The sequence below is a fragment of the Gastrolobium bilobum genome, unplaced genomic scaffold, assembly GCF_033153095.1.
Source record: "Gastrolobium bilobum isolate Gb01-03AN ecotype WA unplaced genomic scaffold, APGP_CSIRO_Gbil_v1 utg5950, whole genome shotgun sequence".
Taxonomy (NCBI): domain Eukaryota; kingdom Viridiplantae; phylum Streptophyta; class Magnoliopsida; order Fabales; family Fabaceae; genus Gastrolobium; species Gastrolobium bilobum.
Genome location: NW_026898576.1, coordinates 14,463 through 27,021, shown reverse-complemented (window position 1 = coordinate 27,021; position 12,559 = coordinate 14,463). Strand labels below are relative to the sequence as shown.

General features: G+C 34.9%; 1 pseudogene; it reads right to left on the bottom strand.

Moving 5' to 3' along the window:
• Nucleotides 1-8,749: 8,749 nt before the first annotated feature.
• On the bottom strand, nt 8,750-11,514 carry LOC133317482 (vacuolar fusion protein CCZ1 homolog A-like; annotated as a pseudogene).
• Nucleotides 11,515-12,559: the final 1,045 nt, after the last annotated feature.

Genomic DNA, 12,559 nt, shown 5'->3' with positions numbered 1-12,559 from the left:
TATATAATATCCTTGTTTGGATGTTCCTGGTTGTTTGCTCAGTGATTGTTATAATTTTGTATGTTATATTGTACATTTGTTATCATTGCATGCATATTGAGTGAGTCATTGGGTGGAGTGATCCTCCAGGGCCCGTGGCTTACTGATATTGTCAAATCTCACCCCGCGTTACAGGGCTCTTTTTTCAGGTACTACTAGTTCTGCTGGAGAAGCTTTGCGCAAAAAGCCCACCTAATGTGGATACGAGTATTTGGAGTATTTTGACATGCACATAAGAGTGCATGAGGATTTACTTGGCATTTTGTGATATTATTTTGATGCACATGGTAGTTGCTTATTTTGTATCAATGACTTAGTGCATGAACATTGGTCTTGTATGTGATGTTGTGAACATGCTTAGGGTTGTTAATGCTTTTGTGTCTAATTCATTTGATATTATGTTGATTATGTAATAGTTAAATTTGATAGTTGATGTAAATGTAATTGGATCATCGGAGAACTTTGTTTATGTAGATATTGATGTATGTGATAGAAGAGATTTAGGCCTATTATAGTTATTGATGATGTTTAATTATAATGGATGACAATTGGGACATTGAGTATGAAAGGGTAATGAGATGAATAAATAATATGAGATGAAAATATAAATTGAGTAAAGAGACATAATTTGAATTGATGAGTATTGTGGGTTGTAAGTGCACAAGGTATGTTGATCCTTTGGATGTACCCCTTTGGTCTATTAGGTATCCTTTTTGAGTATTGGAACACTCTTGTATAAAGTGGGAAAAGTTGTAAAAACAAAGCAGACCATGCTGAATTTTCTAGAAAATAATGAGATTTTACACTAATTTTGAGAGACCATAACTCTCTCCATAGTGGTCCAAATAAGGCTTACCATATCTTATTTTGAATCTTAGGATGTCCCCTACCTTTTCATAAAATTTGGTATCATTTAGAGTTGTAGAAATTGCTCTGTTTTTGTTTGAGTGAGAGTTGTTTTGTTCGTACTGTATTTTACAGCATTGGTGTTTGTTTTTGAAAAATTCACATCCCTCTCATTTCTTACCCAAATTAGGCTCATGATATATCAAATTGAAGCTTGAGGTTCCTACTAGAACATATTAAAATTTGAGAAAAAAAAGCGTAGTAGAAAGACTGCAGTTTCAAAATCAGTGAAGGATGTTGGTGAGCTGGTTGTGCAGTTTTTACTGTCTTAAGAAATTAACTTATGACGAGCGTATCTGGAGCTATAGAACTCCAATTGAGGCGTGTGATATCTTGTTGAAAAATTAAAGGAATGTAGAATAACATATCAAAATATGGAAATTTTTGGACTAGTAGTCCAACTGCAGTTTTAATAAAACTGAGTCTACCTCAAATAGGTAAAATGTCAAATTGTATATTTGTGCTTTGTTGGTTTATGGGAACCTCCTAACAACCTTAAAACTGACGATGTATAATGTTAAGAAATAGTATTTATGATTCTGCAACAGTTTGAGTTACAATCACATTTTTGGAAAATGTTGAATATGGATGTTTTATAAACGTAAGAATTTTGTAAACGAAAAAAGTTTTACCGTATTTTTAAATGAACTGCTGTGATTATAACTGAGCTTAATATGATAATTGATGATAACATTATCAGTTGTGAACGGGGTGTTAAACGTGACCTTAGAGCGGGGTATAACCAAATATGCATGCTCCCTCAAGACATCCACAAGACTGCATTTAGAGCTCATGAAAGACACTACGAGTTTCTTGTCATGCCATTTAGGTTAACAAACGCCCCAACAACCCTTCAAGTTCCCATGAATCAAATTTTTCATCCATTTGTGAGGAAGTTTTTCATTATCTTCTTTGATGGCATTCTTAGTTGACTATGTTCACCACCTAGAACTAGCTCTTTCTAGTCTGCAGCAATATGATATTTTCGTGAAGCTTAGCGAATGTGCTTTGGGGTATCATAAATTTCATATCTTGGATATATAGTATGTGCTAAAGGTGTGAAAGACGATCCCAAAAAAGTAGCTGTTATGGTTGATTAGTTGTAACACACTTCAGTCAAACAACTTCGGGCCTTCTTGGGGCTGACCAGCTCCTACCGGAATACGCATCTATTGCCTTACCTCTTACAAACATCCTTAAGTCAGAATAATTGACTTAGTCGTTTGAAGCAGATAAAGCTTTTTGTTCATTAAAAGCTGCTATGAGCTCAACACCTGTATTGGGTATACCTAGTTTTTTTGTTATTTTTGTTGCGGAGATTGATGCCTCTAAAACAGGAATAGGAGTAGTACTCATTCAAAATGGCAGACTTATAACTTTTTTTATCAAAAAGTTTGGTCCCCGTATAACAACATTTTCCACATACGTTTGTGAATTATATGCGATCATTAAAGCAGTCAAGAAGTGGAGACATTATCTCCTTGGAGCAGCGCATTTTATAGTCAGAACTGACCATCAAAGCATATGTGAATTGCTTTCTTAAACAATTCAGACCCCAAAGCAGAATCATTATGTCCATAAACTTCTTAGAATCTCCTTTTCAATTGAGTACAAGTTTGACTATTCTAATGTAGTAGCAGACACACTCTCCAGGCATTTTGAGGACGCTGCCAATTGTTCTTTATTGGCTCTCATCTTAGAACCTCAATTTGAACTCATTGACCGTGTACAAGCAAAAAATTTAAAGGATCCAAAGTTGATTTTATTGCGTGAAAAATTGACTAATGGAACCTTGGCTAACACCTCTTTTACGTGCAGTGATGGCATATTATATCACAAGGGTCAATTTCCCTTGGGCTTGGATTCATCCCTGAAAGTAAAGCTTATTGAGGAGGTACACTCTACACCGTTAGGAGGCCACGCGGGTTCTCTTCGAACGTTTCTTCTCTTGTCTGCTTCCTTCCATTAACAACATATACGACGAGATGTTATGCAATTTATTCATGATTGTATTATGTAAGAACCCGCACCGTTAAGTTAGGAAATTAAATTAATTAATTATGATATTAATGAGATAATTCCATAATTGACCCTAATAATTATGAGAAGGCTTAAATAATTATAGTAAGTGATTAATTATGTTGAAAGTCATTTTTCCAACGAAAAGTGCAGATATCGGTTCTGCCTCACGGTATAAATGCGTACCGATGAAGTATCCCAAAAAATTATGAAAAGTATGTATATATTACTAGAATAATATATAGGACTAGTATAACAAGTTTCAAGTCAAAATAATGAGAATTGGTGTCAGAACTGATACCGGCTACGTAAAAGCGCGTACCGGCAAAGTGCTGCGAAAAATAAAGTAAAAATATGAAAAATCTTAGAAAAATGTCTAGGTTCAGAATCGTAAGTTTGGGATTAAAATACTAAGCGTAGCTATTAGTGCTAATACAATGTGTTTTAACTTAAACCGCCTATATATACTTAATGGCACAGATTTTTAGGACATTTTCATACACCCTACGTGCCTCCATTTGCTAAAACTTCATCAACCTCATTGCCACCCTCTTCCCCTCTTGAAACTTAACCAAAAATCCACCTTTCTCTTTAATTTTCTTCCTTAGTCTTGTAAACACTTGAGTGTGTGCATTGGGAGGGAGAAAGACATCTTCTTGGGAGTGTGGTAGCTGTTGACTTGGGGTGTGAGAACTGCCTCTGAGTGTGGGGTGGTGTAGGAACCATTTCATGAGTTGTTGATGCTTCAAGGAGCTAACTTTGTGGAGAAAGAACCATTCTTGATCACCATTTTCGTGGCTTTGTAAAGTCAGATTGTTGGGGCTTCATAGAGAGCTCCAAGAGCACTTCTAACTTCTGTTTTGAAGCCTTGAGTATGTTCCTTACCTTGATAATGAGTTATCCTTGTTTAAAGGTTGAGTCTTGGCATGTTAATGAGTTGAATAGGTAACCAACATTAACATGAACCTAAAAGTGTATAAAAATGCATGCTTGGATGTATTATTGGGTTAAAAATGCAACCTTGAAGTGATATCTTCGCGAAATGTAGAAACTGCATTCTCTCGCGAAATATTCGGATATGATATCCGGATATTGATATCCGAATATGAGGTTTGTGATATCCGGATATGGGATCCAGATATGGATATCCAGATATGCCCCCGACAAATATCCGAATATTCTAAAAATTTTGAGACAGTGACAGTTCTGTTTAAACAGAACTGTATTATGGGTTTGTGGACCCATGATTGGTTATGTTGAACTTCTGTAATAATTAACTAAGTGGGAATCAAAATGATTAAGGGCTTATGGCTTTGTGAGAAGCCTAAAGACATGAAACGTAAAGGGTAACGTGTCGTTATGTCTTGAATTATTAGGATATGAATATTGATATAATTGTTGGTCTAAAACAGATTGTGAGTGCTGTTTGTGGACCTTGGACTTGGTTGGACTCTTGATTGGATAGTTAGCTTGCGAGGTAAGCTTTCGTGTCCTTGGTTTAGCCATTGTTGGTTCCACCATACCCCATGGGAAAATGGTTTATATGTATGATGTGTTTTCATATTTGGATATTTGAAATGTTGTTGAGCTGTTATGTTCAAGTGCCTTATGATATGTATGTGTTGTTCCACCTAGACGGTAAGTCTGAGTATGCAGGAGACATACAATAGGGTGATTCTGTGGGTGGTTGCAAGTGGTGTCTTGCACTGATTGTAGGTAATAGACGTATGCAAATCCTGCATTTCTCTGGCAGTAGAATAGTTGACACACATGACATGATTATCTGCTACATTGCACTGATTTTGGAACTTATACTGTTTTACTGCTTTTAGAACTTATATTGCACATATAAGTGAGCTTGGGGTGGAGAAATCCTTGAGGACCCATTGTCTTACTGAGATTTCTGTTTAGAGATCTCACCCCACGTTTGGGGCACATTTTCAGGTTCAGGTAACTCGGGGGGTTGATACCTCGGGCGGCAAGAGGCCAGAGCTGAGTTGAGATTTACACTTTATGATGATATGCTTGAATGCTGACATGCTTTATATGTTTATCATGTTATTCGATTTGAGACTCTGTTAGGCTTTGTTGCCTTATTTTGTGAGCATGAGGGTTGTACATGCCACATTGATTTACTATGTTTTATCTTAGTATTGAGTTATATAATTGTATCAGGATTATGGTCCGGACTACGTGTTGTAGTTCCGTGACTTAGATACTCACTTATTTTATATTATGAGGTTATTCAGTGTATTTAGCCTTTATTGCAATTTACATACATGCAATGTTTTATGAAAAAGGATTAAGTAATCAACTTGGTTAATGTTAATGATGACGTAATTGAAAAGAAAAAGTTTATTCATTTTTAATTAAGCGTAGCTTAATACGATGATATGATAACAAACCGGGTATACACGGGGTGTTACATTTTATGGTATCAGAGCACTTTCTAGGGAAAAGCGTGTATGTATTGCAATAACTTAGGATGTTTTGCTGTGTGTCTTGTCTCGTGTGTTTCTCTATTGGGTTTTGCTATGATGATGCATGTGTGACCACATTGCTGGGCCTGATCAACTCATTCTTTGCTGCTATCATCGGCATTCCAAAGATACAAAGTATTTTCAAGTGCGATACTTAGGACGTTGCTGCTACCCCAGTCTAGTAAGTTCATGTAAAAGTCGTCAATGATGCCAGGTGCATCCAAGGTCCTCTCAGAACTCTGACAAACATTTTCACATACAGTTAGAATGCAATTTAAAAAAAAGAACCTGATTAGGCAATGACCAATTTTCATTTTGATGTACCTGAGGAATGTATCACATGGGTTTGGAAGATCGAGGAGGAGGGGAAAGGATATACTTTGGGATTAATTCAACTGGCCACGGCGTTGGTGGCTTATTCTTGAATTCCAAGATTCGAGTCTTATTCATGTTCAAGGCCTCTGCCAGTCTCTTCCGGTAGGTTTCTCGCGATGGCGATGTCACCTCCTCCGTTGGATTTTGTTTGATTTTCCTTCCCTCTGTAAGCATGTAGTGAGCGTAACCGAAATCCATGGCTGACCTATTGGGAATTAACCGATCCAACTGTCGCCAAAAACCACAAAAGAGAAAAAGGAAAAAGAAAAAAAGTGAGAACCTTTGAATCATTGAGTGAAATCGAGGGTTTTTTTTTTCTGTTTGGGTAACAACAAAAATCAAGACACAGATAGAGATAGAGGGGCTTACGTTTTCCCGATTGTTCATTCTGTGGAAGGAATTCTCTCGGAGATCTGATCGGGTAGAAGAACGCCATGACCTCGCATCCATGATTTGAGAGGGAAGAAGAAGAATTTAAGAAACCCTGCAAAAATAGAAAAACACAATGCAAAAAATCAAACGGAAAGAAAATAAAGGAACACAGAGAAAAAATAAAATGAATGGCGGCGACGCGTGGTCGTGGTGTTTGATTTGGAGCCTCAGCTTCAGAGCTTGAAAGATCAGAACAAGAGAGAGCTTGAAAGATCAAAACAAGAGAGAGAGAGAGAGAGAGAGAGTGAGTGAGTGAGTTGGAGACAACAACAAGTGAACAATATTATCTTAAAAGGTAAGGAATTGTTTAAATTTATAATAGCGGCGCGGTGTGTCCTGTGCCTTTTTTTTTTAATCCCCGTGGTTTTTCATCTATGTCTCTCAGATTTGTTTATATTTAGGCCAATGACATTTCTCTTTAAAAATGACTGTTGCATTTGATCCACTCCATGTCTTCTCAGATTGCATTGGGGTTATAGATTGAATGACTATGTTTGCCCATTCATTGTATTTTCTTATTTTTAGAAATAGTCATGTTTCTTATGTTGAGGAATAGTTTTCAATCACATATTTTGTACTCTTCATCTATTACTTTGTACTCTCAGCACATGGCTTGCTTATCAGTGAAAGATGTTAAACCATACGGAAAAGCTAATACGTTGCTTGCCAACAAAGAGGAAGCTTTAAAGAAATGTCAGTACACCATGAAAGAAAAATACTTCATCATATCTAAGTAGAGAAAACATGTATACATTGTATGATCATGTTTCTATAATTGTTACTTTTGTAACATTCCTTTGAGATATTGTTAATTATGTCCGATAAAAAAATGCATTGGCTCATCAAGCTTTTCAAAGAAAGTTCTTCGAATAATGCATCATTATTTTTGAAAATTAGAGGGTCTTTTAAAAGAAAAATTTTAATGCACCGGGAGCATCGAGCTCGATGTTCCCTTTTATAAAATAGGGAAATATTTCCCCCCCTTTTTACCCATATTTTTTTTTAATTCCTTTAAGTCTTAGAAAAATTTCCTATTTGATAAAAAGGGGCACCGAACTTGGTGTATGCTCTCGTGGCATTGAAGTTTTTCTTGTCTTTTAGAGTCGTAGTTATCGTTTCCACGTTGAAATAGTTTCAAAAATATAATTGGAGAAGTTATTTAAAATAATTAATAAGACAAAGCAACCCTCAACCCCGGCCCGTTCAAATGATCAAAAATTGGAGTAAAATTTATCAAATCTTAAAGCAAAAGTTGAAGCAGAGTGTAATAAATTGAAAATCGCATAATTGTAAATGTTTTTGTAGTTTTTCAGTTGTAAGAGACACATAAACCAAACAGAACCTGCAAAATCAATCATAGTTTAAAATTAAGTGAGTTGAGATGAAGAAAATTGATTGCAGCATACTTTTCCGAACCGGTTTGAAATCGATTCTGAAACCAATTTATGTTTCATAATAAATTTTGATTTAAGGGTTCTATTTCTCTCATGTTGTTGCAGATAACTCATACTATAGACACATGATGTGATGGGGGTCACCATCTATTAAAAAAAAGAAAAAGTGGTGGCACAACTTTTTATGTGAGAGAAACATGAGATAGTTATCTCATGTTAAATGAGACAATGATTTCCCTTGATTTAATACTTGTTTTAATTAAAAACCCATTTTAATTAAAATCGATTTTGTGAATTTTTTTATCTATCTACTTTGTATAATACCTCGTAATTTTAAAATACTAAATTACAGTAAAAATTTCGTCACTGTTATGGTGTTTGAGAGCAAAAATTGAGAGAAATTTGAGAGCAAAATTTGAGAGAAAATTTGTTTGAGAGGTTTGAGAGCAAAACTTTATGCTTTGTGTTTGAGAGATCTCTAGAGAGAGTTTGAGTAAAATATCTCTAGGAGAGTTTGACTATCACTATTGTTGGAAAGGTTATGTTAACCACCACATTGGTAAATCTTGATTATTTGTAACCATTATTTTCATAGTGAATTTTTTATCTGGACTAGGTCCCGTGAGTTTTTACTTATTCATTGGAGAAGGTTTTTCCACGTTAAAATCTGTTTAAGTTCTCCTCTCTATCCTCTTTTGTGATTTTTTTCGTTTTTCTGTTGCGCTGCCCGACCTGGTGAAGGTAAGACCGAGGTAATTGCCGAGATCCGAGATCCAAGATCTTGTTGACTGACTTCCGCGAAAAGGCTGATTAGCCGAGTTGAGGAAACCGAGTTCCCAACACTTAAGAACCATTTTATATTGTCAATCAACAAGATTACAAGATCATCAAGCAGATTAACTTGGAATCCTGGTCAGTAATGAATATTCAGGAGCAGACAAAAACAAATAAATAAATGAGCACTTTAAAAATAGTAAATACTAAGGAGTTGTCAAAAAGGAATCACACCAAGGAAATATTAAGGCTATGCTTGGATTGAGAGGAATGTGACAAAAGGAAGGGAAATGAAAAGTAAAGTTGTTCACTCTCCCCATGTTTGGGTATTCTTTTCACTAAAAGGGAAAGGAAATGAAAAAGGTAACAAGTAATCCCCCCCGGGACATGTATAGGCATAACACCACAGCAAATAGGGGTCCAGTCAGTGGATTATAGCAAGCGTACAACAATGGAAAACACCAGAATGTTCTGTTTCACCAAGCATCAGTTCATAACATATGTAAATGCTTTTGAGAATTCATTAGGAAACAAAATATTCCCTATAATAGAAGACTAACATTTTCAACAACTTGCTGCTTCACGGCTGACACACCTTGCTCCCCATTAGGTATGGAGGATACAGGAATAAGAAGCATCAAAATAAGGTTTCTATGCTGATAAGCACAGAGATACATTCTCTCTCCTGTCTGTTCAAGCAAAACTGTTGGGGTGGCAAACACCCACGTACCAACCTCAGCACCCCATAAATCAGTGACAAGATAACCATCTTTTCCTTTGGACCACTTGTTACTCTGTAAGGGCCTCACAACATGATAGTGGTTATCCTCTCCAGGGGATGAATCAGATGAGCCATAAAAACTTTCAGATATAGAGTTTGGATGGGCACTGTTAGACTCAGTGGCAACATTGGATGCAGTATTTGCTTTCCGCAAGTAGGACCAGGAACTTGCTCCAGAAGATAGAGCATGTGGGGTCAACCTTATGGTGTCATCCTGACAAAAGAATCAACAGTCAAGGTTAATAAGTAACTTAATGAATGACCAAGCAACTTTCTCATTCAAATTTGGTCATAAAAAAAAAAAAAACATAATTGTACATGAAAGTTAAACCATACAGGAGATAGTGTCGTAGACACCAACAGGTCTTGAAATAAAATCAAAGAGTAGCAGGCAGTATTTCCAGCAGAAGATTCGAGCACCCTGACAAGTGACTGCCAAAAGAAGAAGAAATCAACAAAAATGGAATTCCACTAACAAGCTAAACTTCTTTCTTTTACATCAAAATAGCTGTAAGATAGTTATAGCTTATGTGGACACTGGATCCAAAGTGTGGGATGAAAATGCATAAACATTTAAAGATTGGAGCACGTAAAAAGTATAAAATCACTTTCATAATACATACATTACATGCAAATAAGCAAGCAAATTTCATCTCAATCAACTAATCATTGATGAGCAATAACAGCTTCCCTACAACAGCTAAATCAAACTTGTGCTATGAGGTGACTCATTAGATAACTTCACCTTGTTTCAATAAAATTAATATATTTGCATGATAAAGTCAACTAAAGAATGCCTGAAACTGTAGGTTTCTTCCTTGTTAATATGAATAAGACCTAAACTCAAAAGTCTGTTCAACATCAAATAAAAAATCATAGCAGCATAAATGCAAACAGGACTCTATGAGCAACCAAGAAAATAGGATAAGAACGGGTGGAGCAGAGAGACAGAGAAAGCGATATTACAAATCCCCAGTACACCCAAGATAACGTGGATGCGTGAACTAAGTTTAAAATTAAAAATTGCATTTAAAAAATTATGAAGCTCTGTTGTCCTAATTTTGGATAATTATTGTAGTTTTTCATATCAAAACTTAAAACTTATCTAACCTGAACCTCTATCGCAGAGCCTCCCGACCTATTGTCAGCATCTGCACAGTTCCACATTACTTTAAGCAATCACGGAATGATGGTAAAAGGAGCTTCTTCCCCACAAGAAAATATGCCTCACAAAGAAAAATTCATAATTAAGGTATGAGACACAGCTTACTTCATCAGCGTCATCAGTCAGGTAGCACACAGATCCAAAGGAAACCATTTGATACAGCAGCTTCACCATTACCACAGCAGAAATTATCCCACGGAGACGGCTTTTTACATGCTGACAATTATGACTTACAATGAAATATTTTGAATCATAATTTATCAATTTCATAGACATGCTCTCATATGATGACTTACCCCTTAGGTAATCCATGATAAAGGAATACAAATGACGTCTTATTAGTCCTCCACCAGGTTCTTTCTCCAGCATTGCTCTTATAGATCCATGAAACATTACAAAAAGTGAGTGAATTTCCTTGAGAACTTTTTTTAATGCATCATCTCTCCATATAGGTTCTGAATCATTGCATTTCTCCACTACCTACAATGCAATAACTGCATATATATATATTAAAGGAAATTACACACAGGATATTCAATAAATCGAAAGAAATAAGTGACAGACCATGACGATCCATATATCAGGTTCGGCCTCATAGAAAACATGAGAATGTCTTTCTGCTTCGATGACCTCGCAAGCAGCCTCTCGAGAGAAAATTCTGCAAGTTAAGCACACAAATGAATCAATTCAATCAATTAATGTGGAATTGACAATACAATAGAAATATATATATATATATATATATATATATATATATATAGAGAGAGAGAGAGAGAGAGAGAGAGAGAGAGAGAGAGAACCTTGTAAAAGTGATGAGTCCTTCACTGAGGCCAATAACAGAAAGTTGCTTAGAGAAAGGCAAACCCGCGGGGAAGAAGAACAAGATCTTATCGAGCTCTTGACCATCGTGTTGCCCTCTCCTCAAATCAAATATGCATAATTCTATCGATTCATTTGAAGACAAACCCATTTCCGCCTTTCAATTCAACAACATCAACAACCCTCGATCCTCTCACTGCCCTAACCCAACTCAACTCAGTACCACTTTTAATTCATTACCCTATTATCATTTCCCCCTTTTTACTTTCCGTGATTAATAGTTGGATTTTATGAGAGGAATCTTAGGTGACCCAACAAAACTTTCTTACACGTACATACAATTAAGAGATGTGCTTCACATAATTTTTCTTTCTTTCATTGTTTCATCTTATCTATCTTCGTTATTGTGAGGGTAGAAAAATTTTCTTACATCATGCAACATTATACTCTTTTTACACCCTTAATAGTTTAGGGGTTTTTCATTTGTGTTGTAGTACGACAAAAGTAAAGTTTCTATACATACTCTTCTATTTTTTTCAAGAGAAAAATATCTATCATTTTAAAGGATATTATTTTAGATCCTAACTGTGGATTTTCGTCCATCAACGGTTATAATCTATTGAGTCAAACTTAATGGGTAAAATTTATTATTAATAATTTTGATCCAATAAATTATAACCATTGATAGACGGAAATCAACGATTAAGATCTAAAATGATATAATCTTATATCCTTTAAAATGACAGATGTTATTCCCTTTTTTTAAATGGTGGACCATATTAGTTGTCTTATTTCCTAATTTAATTCAAGATAATTTAAATTTAAACTTTACTAAATTTAAAAAAAATTATAAAACTTAAAATTATAACATAAAAATAGTAAAATAATTTTGATGAATTTTTTTTTATAAAAACATAAAATTATTGTGATAAATCGAGATTTTAAGTACAATAACTTAGTTTACTATTTTTTTTTTAATATTAAAATCCACAAATTTTAAATTAAGTTTTGTCACTGTCCTTTTTTTTAAGGTGTAATTCCAATAGTTTATTCACAAAATTTCTTATTTATTAAGGGTTCACTTTGTCTACGCTCAACGTATATAAGTTATCTATATTGAGCCAAAATGACATCGTTTTAAAGTAAAAATCAAGTATTTTTGTAATTATAATTTATTTCAAGATTATAATAGTTTTTTTATTATAATTATTTAATTTCTCAACCTAAAATGATATCGTTTTGAATGTGAATGTAGATAATTTATCTACGTTCAGTTAGAAACGTTAAAGTAAATTGCTAAGCTTACGGAATCTTAACGTGTTTTTCTTTTAGAAAAATTAAGGATTAGTTCATAATGAATAATCATTTCAAGAAA